The sequence below is a fragment of the Saimiri boliviensis genome, chromosome 7 (assembly GCF_048565385.1).
Source record: "Saimiri boliviensis isolate mSaiBol1 chromosome 7, mSaiBol1.pri, whole genome shotgun sequence".
Classification (NCBI taxonomy): Eukaryota; Metazoa; Chordata; class Mammalia; order Primates; family Cebidae; genus Saimiri; species Saimiri boliviensis.
The window spans coordinates 98718781-98738503 of NC_133455.1; the positions used below are offsets into that span (position 1 = coordinate 98718781).

Sequence of the window (19723 nt, forward strand, 5' to 3'; positions counted from 1 at the left end):
TACATGTTCAACAAATAACAAAGAATAATTTTTATGAAGAAAAAGCAGGGAATAGAGAGTATTTGTGCTGTCCACCCTTGCCTGTGTCTTCACTTGATGTTTGAGTATCTTCAATAATGCCTCAGATTTTATGCTATTATAATAACGGTAGCTTTTACTGCCTGGCATCTATCTGGCTTCTGTAAGCTGTTCTCTGTGTCAGGTAGGCTTATTGAAGAATTTCCTACCTGAAAGACTTTGTGAATATAAAACAGTTGTTTTACAAAATCATTTAATGCATCATAAACCATCCAGAAAGAATAGTTGAATCTATTGGTAATGTTCTGAGCAATTAGGAAAGTTACGTCAGTCGTTTTGTTTTTGTCAGTGGGATGTACACAAGGATTCTTCATACTGTAGGAAGAAAATGTTAAAAGATTTCAAAAATTGACCAAGTGTGATGGCTCACACCTGTAATCCCAGCACTTTGGGAGGCTGAGGCAGGCAGATCACTTGAGGTCAGGAGTTTGAGACCAGCCTGGCCAATATGACAAAACTCCGTCTCTACTAAAAATAGAAAAATTAGCCAGGTGTGGTAACACACACCTGTAGTCTCAGCTACTTAGAACTCGGGTGATGGAGACTGCAGTGAGCTGAGATCATGCAGCACTGCATGCTGGGTGACAGAGTGAGACTGTGTCTCAAAAAAAAAAAAAAAAAAAGAAAAAGAAAAATTGCAAGAATAATTGAAAGAACTCCTGTAACCCTTCACTAGAGATTTCATTAATGTCTCTAGAAATGCCCCCAATAATTTGCTTTATAGCAAAAAAAAATTTAATCTGGGCTCATATATTTTTGTAGGCTTCTTCAATCTGGAACAGCTCCTTAGTCTTCCCTTGATGTTTATGGTTTAGTGTTTTTTTGCAAGATGAATACAGAGCAGATTTTTTTTTCTTAGACTGTTTCTCAGTTTAGATTTGTCCAGTGTTTCCTCATGATTAGAGATTAGGTCTAGTAGATTATACGTTTTTGCCAGGATAGTTCCTGAAGTGATGCTGAATTCTTCCTATAGGCTGCGCATGTTGTTGGTTTGTTTCCTTACTGGTGTTGTTGACTTTTATCACTTGTTTACTATTAAGTTGTCCTTCCCCCCGAAACTGCTTTGTATGGAGATACTTTGAACCTATGTGATTGTACTATTTTTTATCCCTCTTTAGCTGCTAGTTTCAGCATCCACTGATGGTTTTGCCTGAATTAATAATTAATATTATGAACATAGTATTTATGTCCCCCCCAAATTCACACGTTGAAACCGTAACCTCCACTGTGATAGTATTAGGAGGTTAGGCCTTTTGGGAGGTGAGATTTGATTATAAAGGTGGATCCCTCTTCATGAATGGGATTGGTCCCTTATTAAGAAGAGACACAAGGGCTTGCTCTCCAGCACATGAGGATACAATGAGAAGACAACCTTTTTTTTTTTTTTTTTGAGACGGAGTTTCGCTCTCGCTGTTGTTACCCAGGCTGGAGTGCAATGGTGCGATCTCGGCTCACTGCAGCCTCTGCCTCCTGGGTTCAGGCAATTCTCCTGCCTTAGCCTCCTGAGTAGATTACAGGCACGTGCCACCATGCCCAGCTAATTTTTTGTATTTTTAGTAGAGACGGGGTTTCACCATGTTGACCAGGATGGTCTCGATCTCTTGACCTTGTGATCCACCTGCCTCCGCCTCCCAAAGTGCTGGGATTACAGGCTTGAGCCACCGCGCCCGGCCGAGAACAACCATTTTCAAACCAAGAAGAAAGTCCTCACCAGGCACCAGATCTGTACCTTGATCTTGGATTTCCCAGCTTCCAGAACTATGAGAAATATTAAATAGTTTGTTGTTTAAGACTATGATAATTAGTTACATCAGTCCAACCTTACTAAGACAAATATGATGGGTTTTAATGGGTGGTTTTGTATTTGGCCCATTCTTTCTGTATTTATTATGCTGGCATTCTGTTGTAAGGAAGAACCTTCTCTTCACCTGTTTACCCCCTTAAAACAGATCAAACTTTGTGTAAGTATGGACTCATAGATTCCTATTTTATTCAGTGGGCTTTAATTCATTGCTGTCACTATTTTGAAGCTTAGATTTGGCCAGTGAGAGTCCCATCAAATCAGCTTTTGTGGTTGGTTGGTTGGTTGGTTGGTTGGTTTTGTTTTCCAAATATTTTCTTTTGACAGGACATACATACTATAATAAAGTATGCCATTTAAACCATTTTTAAGTGCACAATTCATGAGCATTCTGTTGATAGTGTTGAATATAATTAATTCAGTTCTAGTGGGTACAGAAACCCACATTTGAGTTGTTTCCAACTTTCGGCTTTGTGAATAATGCTACAGTGAACATTGGCATACAGATAATCTCTTTTGAGACCCTCTTTTCAGTTCTTTTGAGTACATACATAAGAGTGGATTTACTGGATCATATAGTAATTCTATTCTTACCTTTTTGAGGAACCACCAAGCCATTTTCCATAGTGACAGCACCATTTTACCTTCCTGTTAGCAATGTATAAGGTTCCCAGTTGCCCCACATTCTTGCCAATGCTTATTATATTCCTTGTGTGTGTTTTGTGTGTGTGTGTGTCTGTGTAGCCATCTTGAGTGTGAAGTCATATCTCATTGTGGTTTTGATTTGCATTTTTCCCAATGATGACTAGTGATGGTTAACATCATTTCTTGGGCTTATTGGTCATTTGTGTATCTTTGGAGTAATGTCTGTTTTGAGTTTTTTGATTTTTCTTAAATTGGGTTGTTTGTCTTTTTGTTGCATTTTAGGAGTATGATATTAAACTGTACCTGATATGTGATTTGCAATATTTTCTTCTGTTGCTTGTCTTTTTACTTTATTGATGATGTTCTTTGATGCACATTTTAAATTTTGATGAAGTCCAATTTATCTAATTTTTTCTTTTGTCACTCATACTTTTGGTTTTATATCTAAGAATTCATTGCCAAACCAAGGTCATCTGTGTTGTTTTGACATTTCCACATCATTCTTTGGTTACCTCTTTCTGACACAAGGTCTTTCAGTCTCCTCTTATGCTTCTCTGCCTCGCTCTAAATTCAGCAGCACAGGCTGGCTTCCTTTCCCTCCCTCCCTCTAGCCCTTCCTTTCTTTCTGTCTCTCTTTTCTCTCTTCTGTCTCTCTCTTTCTCTCCCCCACTTCCCCCCCAGCCCCTTTCTTCTTTCTTCTTTTTTTTTTTTAACAGAGTCTTGCCAAGCTTGGCCAGGCTAGAGTACAGTGGCCTGATCTAGGTTCACTGCAATGTCCACCTCCCAGGTTCAAGGAATTCTCCTGCCTCAGCCTCCCTAGTAGCTGAGATTACAGGCACACACCACCACACCCAGCTAATTTGCTGATTTTTTGTATCCTTAGTAAGATGGAATTTCACTATATTGACCAGGCTGGCCTCAAACTCCTGACCTTGTGATCTGCCCACCTCGGCTTCCCAACGTGCTGGGATTACAGGTGTGAGCCACTACGCCTGGCCAGAGCACAGGCTTTCTATAGTGAAAAGTGATTTTTGAAGCCAAGAATCTGGACACACATACACACATACTTTTACTTCTGCATTTATTTTTATACAGTGTTTATGTATATTCATGACTAAGATCATGGAAATACCTTTTCCTTCATTTCATATTTTTATCTCCTTTTTTTCCATCTGTAGGAAATCTAGCTCCCAGTTGTTGGGAGAGAGAGTCCTCCACGGATGTCTTGCACTCTTGTACATCTTGCCAAAATATGCAAGACCCTGGTCACTCATTATTCAGGGTAGTTCTCAGATACGTGTTTGTAGTGAGCAATCTTGAAGAAGGATAGAGTAATGTCTCCCTCTTTGTGAAACAGCAGGCTTACTTATTGCTTCGTGTAAAAACGGTGGGTTCTGGCCGGGCGCGGTGGCTCAAGCCTGTAATCCCAGCACTTTGGGAGGCCGAGGCGGGTGGATCACGAGGTCGAGAGATCAAGACCATCCTGGTCAACAAGGTGAAACTCCGTCTCTACTAAAAATACAAAAAACAAAAAAATTTAGCTGGGCATGGTGGTGCGTGCCTGTAATCCCAGCTACTCAGGAGGCTGAGGCAGGAGAATTGCCTGAACCCAGGAGGCGGAGGTTGTGGTGAGCCGAGATCACGCCATTGCACTCCAGCCTGGGTAACAAGAGCGAAACTCCGTCTCAAAAAAACAAAACAAAACAAAACAAAACAAAAAACCCAAAAAACAAAACAAACAAAAAGTGGTGGGTTCCTTAAGTTCAGTCTTCCTCAGTTGTGACCCAAGGCCTCTACATGTGCCACATTTATCTATGGTTATATCACATTGCCCCTGGACTTGGTACCAGAGCAAACTGACACAAACATGCCAATGCTTGTGTTGCTGTGCTATGAGTGACAAAGTTTTTTCTGTGACCCAGGAGTCCCGTGTCTTCTGCTGGATTCATGAAACAGTGACAGTCTAATTTATAACCTTGTAGGTAAGGTAAAATCAAACCCCAGACCTGACACCAGTATCAGTGTGTTTGTTCACGCCCCTGAATGTAGTTACTATCCTGACCCTGTGAGTCTCCCTTCTTGCCCTCACCAGCACCTTTTTTTCCTTTTTTTTTGTGGCTTAATACCACTGTTTGATACCGGACCACCTTGCTGTCACACCATCTTCCACAGCACTATTACTGGCAGTGGAAGTGTAAACTCCAGCTTTTTTTTTTTTTTTTTGAGACGGAGTTTCTCTCTTATTACCCAGGCTGGAGTGCAATGGCGCGATCTCGGCTCACTGCAACCTCCACCTCCTGGGTTCGGGCAATTCTCCTGCCTCAGCCTCCTGAGTAGCTGGGATTACAGGCACACGCCACCATGCCCAGCTAGTTTTTTTGTATTTGCAGTAGAGGCGGGGTTTCACCATGTTGACCAGGATGGTCTCGATCTCCTGACCTCGTGATCCACCCGCCTCGGCCTCCCAAAGTGCTGGGATTACAGGCTTGAGCCACCACGCCCGGCCCTTATTTATTTATTTATTTTTGCTTTGTTATGTGTTTCATGTTAAAGAACATTATGTACTTTATAAATTTAGTATACATGTATTAGTGGTTTATATTCAAATGTGTTTTACTAATGGAAATGCACAATCATTGGAAACAACTGGAATAACAGCCAATGGAAGAAAAGAGAATGTGTTTAAGTTTTCTGTCATTTTCCCTGCTGCCTCCCGCTCCCGCCCCACTCCAAAAGTGATCACTTTCATGTTTAGGCATGCCTAGTAAAGTGATTTACATTTCATCTTGTTTCTGTATTTACACAATGATGATATTATCTGTTTTTACAAAACATGCTTGTAGATGAAATTCAGAATATATTAGGATTTATTTCATTTTATATCAAGGAAACATGCCATATTCTACCAAGAGTTAGTGACTTAGAATGAGGTTGTTTTCAAGTCATTTTTTCCCCCTGTAGTTATGAGATCTTATAATAAACCTTAGTGGTCAGATGCAGTGGCTCATGCTTTGTAATCCCAGTACTTTAGGAGGCTGAGTTGGGCAGATCCCTTGAGGTCAGGAGTTTGAGACCAGCGTGGCCAAGGTGGCAAAACCCTGTCTCTACTAAAAATACAAATATTAGCCAGGCATGGTGGCACGTGTCTGTAGTCCTAGCTACTCAGGAAACTGAGGCATGAGAATTGCTTGAGGCCGGGCGCGGTGGCTCAAGCCTGTAATCCCAGCACTTTGGGAGGCCGAGGCGGGTGGATCACGAGGTCGAGAGATCGAGACCATCCTGGTCAACATGGTGAAACCCCGTCTCTACTAAAAAAAATACAACAACAACAAAAAAAAATTAGCTGGGCATGGTGGCGCGTGCCTGTAATCCCAGCTACTCGGGAGGCTGAGGCAGGAGAATTGCCTGAACCCAGGGGGCAGAGGTTGCGGTGAGCCGAGATCGCGCCATTGCACTCCAGCCTGGGTAACAAGAGCGAAACTCCGTCTCAAAAAAAAAGAAAAAGAAAAAAAAAAAAAAAAGACAATTGCTTGAACCCATGAGGCGGAGGTTGCAGTGAACCAAAATCACACCACTGCACTCCAGGTTGGGTGACAGAGCAAGACTCTGTCTCAAATAATAATAGTAATAATGTAGTAAGACTTAGGTTGGAACTGATTTCAAGTATTATGTAATGTTTAAAAATATGGAACAGGCCGGGCGCGGTGGCTCAAGCCTGTAATCCCAGCACTTTGGGAGGCTGAGGCGGGTGGATCACGAGGTCAAGAGATCGAGACCATCCTGGTCAACATGGTGAAACCCTGTCTCTACTAAAAATTAGCTGGGCATGGTGGCGCGTGCCTGTAATCCCAGCTACTCAGGAGGCTGAGGCAGGAGGATTGCCTGAACCCAGGAGGCGGAGGTTGCGGTGAGCCGAGATCGCGCCATTGCACTCTAGCCTGGGCAACAAAAGCGAAACTCCGTCTCAAAAAAAAAAAAAAAAATATGGAACAAGAGTGTCATCAAGTGGTCAGTATACTTTATTTTTAAATGCTAGGTGATGGCTCACACCTGTGATCTCAGCATTTTGGGAGGCTGCGGTGGGAAGATAGCTTGAGCCCAGGAGTTTGAGACCAGTCTAGGCAACAAAAGGAGACCCCATTTCTATAAAAAAAAATTAAAAAATTAGTTGGTTGTAGTGCCATACACCTGGTACCTTTGGAGGCTCATATGGGAGAACTGCTTGAGCCTGGGAGGTTGAGGTTTTTGTAAACTGTGATCATATCACTGTACTCCAGCCTGGGTGACAAAGTGAGACCCTATCTCAAAAATTTAAAAAAGTCCAGGCATGGTGTCTCATGCTTGTAATCCCAGCACTTTGGTAGCCTGAGGGGAGTGGATCACCTGAGGTCAAGAGTTTGAGACCAGTCTGGCCAACATGGTGAAACCCCATCTCTCTATTAAAGTACAAAAATTACCTGGGTGTGGTGGTGTGCTCCTGTAATCCTAACTGCTTGGGAGGCTGAGGCACGAGAATCACTTCAACCTGGGAGGCGGAGGTTGCAGTGAGCCGAGATCATGCTACTGCACTGCAGCCTGGGCAACAGAATGAGACTCTGTCTCAAAAAAAAAAAAAAAAAAAAAAAGGCTGGGGTACTTTTCTATATTCACTTACAGAAACTTTTAATTACGTAGTAGTTCAGTATTTTTATATTTACTGATTTTTAAAGAGAGTAGATTTTCTGTTTAATTTTACTATAGCAAGTTTTATCTTAGGCAATTTGCTGTTTGGCAGAGAATAATACTATAGAACATCTTTGGTTTGATTCAGTGGTGCAAATATTTACTGAGTGGTACAAATGTTTATATGTAGAGGACCATGCTTATATCACTAGCTGCCATCTATAGAGTGAAATAAATGCACAAGTAGATAACATCATGTGAAACATGGTGAGCCTGTGTAAAGTGCTAGAGGAAGACAAAGCAACCTTTATCCTGTGCTACAGTTTTAGAAACAGTTCACTGCAGGAGCTTTAGTCTGTTAGTAGTTACTACCAAGAAAATATTAACTGCTGAGAAATGTTAACGAGATAGGGAGAGGAGAGGTAAGGTAAACTAATGAGATTGTAGTTTATTTTGTGTTCAGTGTAGAGGATGACTTTTAAAGATGGCACTGGAGATTGAACAAGAAATTATGAATATCTGAATTGGAGAAGGGGAGTTGGGATAGAGAAAAAGGGTTAAATTTGAAAAATAGGAAGTAAAATATTAGCATGACATGCTTGTTGGATGTGGAAATATAAGGCAGAGAGAAATACCTGTATTTTTTGTTTTATTTACTGTGTACAATAATGCCATTATCTGGGGATAGGCAATATAGGAGGAATGGTTTCAAGGGAAGGGCTACATTCAAAATTGAGATTGTCCAAGGAGACATAGTTAGACAAGAGTGATGAACTATAGAGTCAGAACCCTGGGCAACATCTTTATGATTGTGGTGGAAAATAAAACTTTTGAAGCAGTATATTTTGGGAGATTGACCTCATCAGTGATAAAATGCTGTTATTACTGAGTGGAATTGACAGCACAGTAGAAATTAGAGACCATGAAGCTATAGTGGGACTAATCTGTTGATTTGTGTAATTTTTCTCTAGTTACGGTAATCCAACTATATCTTTGAGGAAATAATAGATTTTGGAATTGATTCACGCTTTGGATGGGCTAAGATGATATATCAGAATTGCAAGAGCAGAGAAATATGTTGGGGTTTATAGAGTGATTCAAATACTGCTGTTTAGACTGAAAGGGCAATGAGTTGAATGGTGTTCATTATTCAAAAATAGAGGATTCTGAGGGCATTGGTAAGGTGGAAATGGAGTTACTGCAGGAGTGGAAAAAAAAACCCTGAAGGATAAGACATCATGATTAGAGTGTGATGATGCAATAAAAATCTAGTTCAAGAACACGTGGATAATGAATGGCAGAATTTAGGATTTACATGTATGCTAAAGTATTGTGAAGAGATAGGAGATGGTCAGCCTACATGAATCTACATTATTGCACAGATTATCTGTGTGAATTTTGAAAGTCATCCATGATGTGGGTAGGATGTGTGGTAACAATGTGGACTGTGTCATTGTGTTAACTTCTTTAGGGAATTTGAGGAAGTCACCAGGAGATTGATAATGTAGGATACAGTAGGGTGGCATGAACTTACATCAGGAATACTTTGGACTTCCTCCATTTTCTTAGGGGATGGAGGATTTACAGTTTTTTTTTTTTATATTTTTAACTTTTTTTTTTTTTTTTTTGAGACGGAGTTTCACTCTTGTTACCCAGGCTGGAGTGCAATGGCACAATCTCGGCTCACCGCAACCTCCGCCTCCCGAGTTCAGGCAATTCTCCTGCCTCAGCCTCCTGAGTAGCTGGGATTACAGGCACGCGCCACCATGCCCAGCTAATTTTTTGTATTTTTAGTAGAGATGGGGTTTCACCATGTTGACCAGGATGGTCTTGATCTCTTGACCTCGTGATCCACCTGCCTCGGCCTCCCAAAGTGCTGGGATTACAGGCTTGAGCCACCGCGCCCGGCCCCATCTTTTTTATATTTTTAATTAGCTGAAACCCTTTATAAAACCAGGATTTGCAATTTCATATAGCCGAGGCCTTTGAAGAGGGTTCTCAATGTGCATTTACTACTCAAGAGCTTGGTGGAAGGTAGTATTTATGTTCAAATGCCAGGTCTCAAAGGAAGAAGTTGAAGGAGTTGGTTCATAGAGGCCAAGGATGTGAAAGCTTTTACAAGACTGACTTAAATTACTGTATATACACAAATATGTTCACTACATATAAACTACTTATGATGGTTACAGGTAAATAGTTAACATATTTATCTGTGGTGATAATGGTCCTATTATCCTATATTACTTGTGGACTTAGGCAGGGAACAGAAATGAATGCCAGACTGGAGCAGCTGCTTCTTGGTGCCAGCTGATCTTTACTATTTGTGTATGTAAGCCCAGTATGGCCTGCTTCAAAAGAAGTCATAAATTCAGATTTTTAAAATGTGAAATCTCTTGATTTTTGTTTTTTTTTTTTTCACAGTTAATTAAAAGCAGAGTTTCTACCCTAGAGCTTGCAATCTCTGGGGTAGCATAACAATCTGAAACTCTGGAATGAGGAGCCTGTAATATGATAGTTTGACTAATACAGAGGTTCTCAACCCTGGCTGTACTCTAAATCTCTGAATTGTATGGAAGGCCATTTTTTTGTTTAAATGCTACTGCTTGGGTCTCACACTTGAAGATCTCATTCAGTTGGTCTTGGGTGAAGCCTGGTATCAGTATTCTTTTTTTTTTTTTTTTCCTTGTGAGATATGTCTCATTACAGCATATGGCCATGGCAACAGTATTCTTTATAAGCTTATCAGGCCAGGTATTGGTGGCTTGTGCCTGGAATCCCAGCTATTCAGAAGACTGAGGAGGGAGGACTGTCTGAGGCCAGGAGCTTGAGACCAGCCTGGGCAACAAAAAGGAGGGGTGCTTATCAGGTTATTGTAAAGTAAAGCTAGACATGAGAACCACTGGTCCAACAAATAGCACAAAGTGACAAAGTCCAGAAACTGCAGGATCATGTTAACAATTACTTTCTTGGCCACATTATCTCAGTTATATATTTGTCTATATTTCTCTATATGTATCAATGGCAGCAATTCCCTTTGCTTACGTTTCTAAAACTTGTGTCCATAAAAATCACTTAGAAGTTCATTATGAATGAAGAGGTTGAGGCTTTATCTCGAGATTCTGATTCAGTGAGTGGAGTCTTGCAATCTGTATTTTTAACAAATCCACAGAGTGATTGTGATGCAGATAGTCTGGAGCCTGGAATTTTTTTTTTTTTTTTTTTTTGAGACAGCCTCGCTCTGTTGCCAGGCACCAGGCTGGAGCAGTGGCAAGATCTTGGCTCACTGCAACCTCTGCCTCCTGGGTTCAAGCAATTCTCCTGTCTTAGCCGCATGAATTGCTGGGACTACAGGCACGCGCCACCATACCCAGCTAATTTTTTTTTTTGTGTTTTTAGTAGAGACGGGGTTTCACCATGTTGGCCAGGATGGTCTCGATCTCAACCTCTTGATCTGCTCGCCTTGGCCTCCCAAAGTGCTGGGATTGCAGGCGTGAGCCACCGCGCCCAGCCCTGGAGGCTGGAATTTTGAGAAACATTGACCTGTATTTTGTCTTCTGATGATTGACAAATGTGTATCTTTGGCTTTGGCTTTTCTTGTGAACTGTAGATCTCTATGTTCAACTGCATATTAGATAATTTTCACCTGGAATTTCACATTTTTCATTGAAACCCTTGCAGTGACTGCTTGCCTATCCTTCACACTTCCTAGGCATATCTTACCTCTGTAAGAGCAGGCACTGTTTTAGGTATTAGAGATCAAACTGTGAATAACACAGATAAGATTTTTGTTCTCATAGAACATGTTCTAGGCTGGGCATGGTGGTTCACGCCTATGATCCGAGCACTATGGGAAGCCGAGGCGAGTGGATCACCTGAGGTTAGGCGTTTGAGACCAGCCTGGCCCACATGGTGAAACTCCATCTTTACTAAAAATACAAAAATTAGCTGGGCATGGTGGCGTGTGCTTTCTCTCCAACTACTTAGGAAGCTGAGGTGGGAGAATTGCTTGAACGTGGAGGCAGAGGTTGCAGTGAGCTGACATCATGGCATTGCACCCAGCCTGGGTGGCAGAGGGAGACTCCGCCTCAAAAAAGAAAAAAAAGTTCTAGTTGGAAGATCTCTTAGTCCATATCTTATGCCTAGAATACTTTTTTTTTTTGTTCTACTTTTCCTAGAATACTTTTAACTTTAAAAGATGTGATTTTTGTGGAAAGAGTTTTGAACTTGATCACCAAACTTCTAATCTGAACTAAGCAGAGAGACAGGTGTTTGATTTTTTGATAGGATAGAAAAAGAGGTGATACGGAAAATTCCTTAGCTTAAGTCACAGTTCCCTTGGTTTTCCATTTCTACATTTAAAATAAAAGGTTGTGCTTCATTTATTCTTAACCTTGCCTTGCTAATTACCAGGCTGCTTTCTCAAAATAATTCTTGAAATCTTAATTCTTTTTGGAAGCCCCTATTGACAAGAAAGGAAGTAGTCAATATTTTATGTGAATATTTGTGCATATTTGGATGTGAAAAGGAGAGAAAAATGAGGTCTAGAATAAGAAGTCAATGCTTTCTGTCTCCCCATTCTTCCCTTCCCTTACATCCTTTTCTCCACTTTGTTGAATTTTACTCATAACCAGTGAGCATACATCTGCTGACACTGAGGGTTCTATTATGACTTACTGGTTTGGCTGATAGGAGAGGTTGCAATTACCTTGGGGATGCGTGTTAACAGGAGAGTCTGAGCTTAAGAAGTCTGCTTTTCAAATAAGCATCTAAAGTAATCTGAAATCACAGATGGTTCAAGGACCACTTCTTTTTGAGACGGAGTCTTGATCTGTCACCGAGGCTGGAGTGCAGTGGTGCGTGCGATCTTGGCTCACTGCAACCTCTGCCTCCCAGGTTCAAGTGATTCTCCTGCCACAGCATCCCGAGTAGCTGGAATTACAGGCGCATACCACCACACTTGGCTTATTTTTGTATTTTTAGTAGAGATGGGGTTTTACCATGGTTGTTAGGCTGGTCTCAAACTCCTGACCTTGTGATCTGCCGGCCTCTGCCTCCCAAAGTGCTGGAATTACAGGGTTGAGCCACTGTGCCCTGCCCAAGGACCACATTTTGAGAGACAGTACCTTATGGGGTGTTAGTTCTTTCCCTCCTCCATTCTCCTGACGACTTTGTGTCTTTTATGTGCCAGGCAGTATAGCTGAAGTGTTTGCAATATAGCCAAAGACACTGTCCTAATTCTCAAAGCTGTGTACTTTTTGATAATAAAAAGCATCAGTTTTTTGTCAAATGTGTGTTTTTTGGAGGCCTCATAGTAATCCTTCTGGTTGTATTGTTATTTATATTTCTTCAAGGGTCCTTTTTGATATTTCATATAATTAATTGTATTGAATACATTGTATCATATATGTTGATACCTTTATTTTCAACATAGCTAGAAACCTATAGTTTGAAGGTTTTTGTTGTAGGCTTTCTCTCCATGGTAAATGGACCTTTGTCTTACTTGCAGTTTTTACCTGGTGATTAATGGAACAGCATTAAAAATATGTCCCAAGACTCCAATGTACTCTTTCTCTATTTAGCATGCATGGTTCAGGGTCATGGCTAAAACAAACAAAATTCTTAAAATCAAGAGGATACTTGCACAAAGAAAATTATACTAGTTGATACTGAATGGTTTTTACAGCTAACTGCTAGTATGAGAACACTTTTTTTTTTTTGAGACGGAGTTTCGCTCTTGTTACCCAGGCTGGAGTGCAATGGCACGATCTCGGCTCACCGCAACCTCCGCCTCCTGGGCTCAGGCAATTCCCCTGCCTCAGCCTCCTGAGTAGCTGGGATTACAGGCACGTGCCACCATGCCCAGCTAATTTTTTGTATTAGTAGAGACGGGGTTCAACCATGTTGACCAGGATGGTCTCGATCTCTCGACCTCGTGATCCACCCGCCTCAGCCTCCCAAAGTGCTGGGATTACAGGCTTGAGCCACCGCGCCCGGCCAGAACACTTTTTTTTTTTTTGAGACGAAGTCTTGCTCTGTCACCAGGCAGGAAGGAGTTTGGTGGTGTGATCTTGGTTCATTGCAAGTTCTGCCTCCTGGGTTCAAGTGATTCTCCTGCCTCAGCCTCCTGAATATATGGTATTACAGGCATGCACCACCATGCCCAGCTAATTTTTGTATTTTTAGTGGAGACAGGGTTTCACTATGTTGGCCAGGATGGTCTTGATCTCCTGACCTCGTGATCCGCCCGCCTCGGCCTCCCAAAGTGCCGGGATTATAGGCATGAGCCACTGTGCCTGGCACAGCTTTTTTTTTTTTTTTTGATACAGAGTCTCACTCTGTCGACCAGGCTGGAGTGCAGTGGTACGATGTTGGCTAACTGCAGCTTCCACCTCCCGGATTCAAGCCATTCTCCTGCCTCAACATCCCAGGTAGCTGGGATTATACAAGCTCATACCACCATGCCTGGCTAATTTTTGTATTTTTACTAGAAACGGAGTTTCTCCATGTTGGCCAGGCTGGTCTTGAACTCTTTAATTCAGATGATCTGCCCTCCTTGGCCTCCCAAACTGCTGGGATTAAAGGTGTGAGCCACTCCACCTGTCCTTTTTTCTTTTGAGACAGGGTTTCTCTGTGTTGCCCAGGCTGGCTTCTAACCCTTAAGCTCAAGCAGTTTCCCTGCCTCAGCCTCCCAAAGTGCTGGAATCACAGGCCTGAACCACCACGCCCAGAGAGTCAACATTTTAAACACAGATTTTAGAACTTACCTGAAGGCTGAGTGAATATTTTTAAAGATTAAGTGTTTACTTAAACTTTACCATGAATAATATGCAACACTTTGGGTTTGGCTAGAAATTGCTAGGGATTTGATGATCCTAAAAAGGGAAATACTACTGTGGCCCATAAATCAGGCTTAAACTTCTAGAGTCCACGTAGTGAGAAAATATTCAGAATGTCTTTCTTCGTGGACACATTTTTTTCTCTGTCTGTGTACATCTGTACATTCATGTCTGTAAATACCTGGCTTTTTCTAGGTTCAGTTTCACAGCATGTTGCCGAATACTTTTAATTCCTTCTCGTTCTTATAATCACAATTAACTGCTGAACATAGTTTGCTCTAGGTTTTAAATGTCAACCATGAAAGTTTCTATCTCTGGGGGTAAAATAAGAGAGATTATAAAAGAATCCTACTAATCCATAAATGAGAAGGGTATCTTGATGTTTATTACTGTTTAGTTTTCCTTCTGACACACAAGTACACATACAGCTACTGTGAATAATGGTGGGTACTCTGTAAATACTGTTAGGTACTAGTGCACATGATGTTAGCTTTACAAAACAAATTATTTCTGTTAAATTTTTATCTGCTACGATAAAAACACAATTTATGATAAATGAGGTAAAAATGAAAAATTTATTTATTTTTTTGATTTACTAGGCAAAGAACTTTATTAACTTTTGTTTCAAACTTGATTCCCAGGCTTCTTCAGCTTAATTAGCTGCAAAGAATGAATTGTATATAAGCAAAAACTGAGAAGAGCTGCAGTGTCCAAGGGGTTGTGGGTTTAAAAATATTAGACATCTATATTTTATCAGATCCATAAACAAAAGTTTTTTAAAAAACAGTCATAATATAAAATAGCAGCTTCCAGTAATTTCTTCAAGTTTTAACTTCAGAAGTTGACTCAATTCAGTATTCAGTTTGTCTCATTCTTGGAATCCTCATCAAAATTCTCCACAGGATCTGGAACTTCATCATCCTCCTCCTCTCCAGTAGCAAGTGGTGCTTTTCCATCCACAGATTATTTGGTCAGAACTTCAGCCAGTCTCCCTAAACTAGTCATACTCTCTGCACCAAGCTGATTTAAGGTGCTGGGCAGCATTTCTGTCAGCTGCTTTGTCTCAGCATGGCCTGTAATAGTGAAAATACTTGTTTGCTGCCAGAGATGCCTGAACTTTAGGGTTGTTAAAATGGATCACTGTTCCTTGGTTTGTAAACATATTCACCTCGTCAATGCCAGAAATATTGTTTACCCCTAACTTCTTTTTTATTTTATTTTATTTATTTTTCTTTTGAGGGATCAAGGGCATTCTAAAGTAAACCTGAAACACTAGTTCAGTCTTGATGGGAATGGGTGAGTAGACAGATCTCATTACCCCCTCCTCCCTTTGGAATTCAGGCACAGCTCACCAGCATTAACATTAAAACAGAGACATGAAGACTGACAAAAGACTCTTTGTAGTAGTAAAATATCCATGTGACAGCTAGCAGGCCCTGAAAGAAGTTTTCTTGATCCAGAAGAGAATTAACTAAGAGTCTAGTACCCAGTCTGATAAGAAGCATTTATAATCTCTTCTCTCTGAAGCCAGCTACCTGGAGGCTTCATCCGCATAATAAGAACCTTGGACCTCTTGTCTTAACCCAGACAATCCCTCCAATTAATTAGATAAACTTTCAACCAATTGCTATCCAGAAAATCTTTGGATCCGCCTATGATCTAGAAGCCTCCAGCCCTTTGAGTTGTCCCACCTTTCTGTAACGAACCAATATACATCTTACCCGCATTCATTGAAGTCATATCTCCCTAATATGTTCAAAACCAAGTGTAGCCCAACCACCTTGAGCACATGTTTTCAGGATCTCCTGGGTTCTACCGTGGGCCATATTCATGCATATTTGGTTTAGAATAAATCTCTTCAAATATTTTACAGAGTTTGACTCTTGATTCATCAACAAACTCTTGGACTCAAGTGATCCTTCCACCTCAGGCAGCTGGTATAGGCGCATGCCCATCATACTTGACTATGGATAAAAGACTTTAGAACACTCAACTAAACAAGGCCAGTCTGACCTTGAAATTCTAGTGAAATTGTACTTACCACTGATCCAAAATGTAATACTATTCCCCAGGTTTGTTTGTTTTTTTTTTTTTTAAATTTAATTTCTGGATCTTTTTGGTTTACCTCATAACCACTGGCTTAGATTTCCAGCTTCTACAGAATTCATATTTAATTTATGATACAATAATGAAGTATGTTGGATACCAGCACCAACCCCATACATGGGTGCCCTTAGTCCTGGTGGTGACGAGGGATTAACAAAAGGAAATAAAGGCAGAGACACAAGAGTAGAAGTTACAGCGTGGGTCCACTGGACCAACGCAAGCATGGGAACCGCGTTGGCTACCCCTAACTTCTTTAAGAAGAGCTGAAGTTTTTTATCATCTGCTGTGGCTGTTCTGTGAACCCCTTTCTTCTTTCTGGAAGTAGTTCCTTTACCACCAGTGTGCACTTGTGCCTGCAGTTTGGCGAATTTTTCCTGGTTTGTGATTGTTTCTTTCATTTTGTTGGAGTGGATAAGGGGCCACTCGGGGGCAGACCTAGGGTTGGTGCTCAGGGGGGTCTTGGGTGGACCACCTGAGATTAGGCACACACACCTAGAGATGCAAGATGGCAGCTAAGGCAGTTTCTTTTTTTTTTTTTTATTAAGATACCATGGAAAGGGCAAACTAAGCAACCTTATATCTTACTTTATATCTAAACAAAACCCTTTCCTAGATCGAATTCTTCGGAACAGTAACTGGCTAGATGAGATCATTTGCCTATTTAATGGAGAAAACTTATTTTAATCTTGTTATCTTAAATACTAATATTTATGAGGTTATTTTTCTGTCTTCCATTGAATTATCTTCATATCCTTTGTCTGTTTTTTATTAGTGTGTTCATCTTATTCTTAGTGGTTTTGCTAGCATTCATTAAAAGATTAAAAAGTAAATTACTATTAGTATTATTTTTGAAACAGGGTTTCGCTCTGTTGCCCCAGGCTGGAGTGCAGTGGTGCAATCTTGGCCGACTGCAACTTCTGCCTCCCAGGTTCAAGCAGTTCTCCCCTGCCTCAGCTTCCTGAATAGCTGGGATTACAAGCGTGCACCACCATGTCTGGCTAATTTTTGTATTTTTAGTAGAGACAGTGTTTCACCATGTGGGCCAGGCAGGTCTCAAACTCCTAGGGTGGATCACTTGAGGTGATTAAAAAATTATTAAATAAATTATTAAATATTAATATTTAAGACTGCCATTGATGTTGAAATTTTCTTTTAATTGGAAATTTGTGTTAAACTTAATTATAATTTTCACCTTAGAGGCCTTTTTTGTATATAGTTTATACGTGGTATTTTGATACAAAATGGCTCTTCCTGTATACTTGAGTTTTTTTTTCTTATTTGTTTATTACTGTACTTTAAGTCCTGGTATACATGTGCAGAACATGCGGGTCTGCCCATTGATATATACACATGCCATGGTGGTTTGCTGCATCCATCACCCCATCATCGACATTAAGTATTTCTCCTAATGTTATCCCTCCCCTAACCCCTCACCCCCTGACAGGCCCGGTTGTGTGATGTTCCTCTTTCTGTGTCCATGTGTTCTCATTGTTCAGCTCCCACTTATGAGTGAGAACATGTGGTGTTTGGTTTTGTGTTCTCATGTTAGTTTGCTGAGATTGATGATTTCCAGGACATGAATTCATCCTTTATTATGGCTGCATAGTGTTCCATGGTGTATATGTGCCACATTTTCTTTAGTCTGTCATCATTGGGCATTTGGGTTGATTCCAAGTCTTTGCTATTGTGAACAGTGCTACAGTAAACATATGTGTGCATGTGTCTTTATGATAGAATTATTTATAATTTTTTTGGTATGTACCCAGTAATGGGATTGCTGGGTCAAATGGTATTTCTAGTTCTAGATCTTTGAGAAATTGCCACACTGTCTTCCACAATGGTTGAGCTAATTTACACTCCCATCAACAGTGTAAAGGCATTCCTGTTTCTCCACATTCTCTCCAGTGTCTATTTCCTGACCTTTTAATGATCGCCATTCTAACTGGCATGAGATGGTATCTCAGTGTGGTTTTGATTTGCATTTCTCTAACGACTAGTGATAATGAGCTTTTTTTCATATGGTTGTTGGCCACATAAATGTCTCTTTTTGAGCAGTGTCTGTTCATATCCTTGGCCCACTTTTTGATGAGGTTGTTTTTTTTTTCTTGTATTTGTTGAAGTTCTTTGTAGATTCTGGGTATTAGCCTTTTGTCAAATGGGTAGACTGCAGAAATGTTCTCCTATTCTGTAGGTTGCCTGTTCACTCTGATGATAGTTTCTTTTGCTGTGTGGAAACTCTTTGGTTTAATTAGATCCCATTTGTCAATTTTGACTTTTGTTACCATTTGCTTTGGGTTTTAGTCATGAAGTCTTTGCCCATCCCTATGTCCTAAATGGTATTACCTAGTTTTTCTTCCAGGGTTTTTATTTTACATCTTAGGTTTAAATCTTTAATCTATCTTAAGTTACTTTTCGAATAAGGTGTAAGGAAGGGATCCAGTTTCAGCTTTCTACAGGTGGTTAGCCAGTTTCCCAGCACCATTTATCAAATAGGGAATCTTTCCCCATTGATTGTTTTTGTCAGGTTTGTCGAAGATCAGATGGTTGTAGGTGTGTGGCATATTTCTGAGGCCTCTGTTCTGTTCCATTGGTCTATCTATCTGTTTTGGTACCAGTACCATGCTATTTTGATTACTGTAACTGTAAGATTTATTGCCGAGGTAAAATGAGGAAACTGAGGTAAGTATAAGAAAATGAAAAGCTAATTTATTCAGCTCCTGGGCGAGGTTCTGTAGTCCAGGAACGGGCCAAAGAAGTTGCGCCCGGCTGTTCAGGGAGTGGGGTTTTATGGGGAGGAAAGGCAATTGATTGGCTATTGGGGAAACAAAGCAGTGGTAATTTTATTGGCTGTTAAGAAGCAGGAAACACCTGAAACTAGCTGCCATTGGTAGACGGGCGGGACCTTGGGTAAGTGGGCCTTGATTGGCTTTTGGGGAAACAAAGTGAAGGCAATCTTATTGGCTGTTAAGAAGCAGGAAATACCTGGAGATAGTTGTTATGGGTGCGCCGGAGGGACCTTGGGTAAGTGGGCCTGCCAGGGGCGTACAGGGCAGACTGCTACTGGGCCGGGTCTGATGGGGCTTCTTTAAAAATTTTTTCTGCAGGGTTTTTCAACAGTGGGCTGGGGGTTAAATGCATAATTTAGTGCTGAATATGGGCTTGGGTCTGGTATGCGGAGGCGGGTGTGGGGCCAGGGAATGAGCTTGGGTGATGACATAGTTATCAGGCGTGGAGAGAGATGGATATGTCCGTTTAACCCTCTGCGAGGCAGTCGGCCTTACAGTAACCTTGTAGTGTAGGAGGAAGTCAGGTAGCGTGATGGCTCCAGCTTTTTTTTTTTTTTTTTTTTTTGCTTATAATTGTCTTGGCTATGCGGGCTCTCTTTTGTTTTCATATGAAATTTAAGGTGGTTTTCTCCAGTTTTGTGAAGAAAGTCAGTGGTAGCTTCAAAGTTAATAGTTTCAGAAGGCGTGGTACCAGCTCCTTTTTGTACCTATGGTAGAATTCAGCTGTGAAATGTCTGGTTCTGGACTTTTTGGAATTTTCAGTGTTTTTAGTATTGAACCTATCAATTACTTTGGGCACTATGGCCATT

General features: G+C 40.9%; 1 protein-coding gene and 1 pseudogene across 11 annotated transcripts in view; one reads left to right on the forward strand and one right to left on the reverse strand.

The window, feature by feature from the left end:
• Positions 1-19723, forward strand: part of PPHLN1 (periphilin 1) — a 146253-nt gene that overhangs the window by 38344 nt on the left and 88186 nt on the right. The gene's annotated exons all lie outside the window — the stretch shown is intronic.
• LOC120365077 (transcription factor BTF3-like) lies at positions 14881-16526 on the reverse strand (annotated as a pseudogene).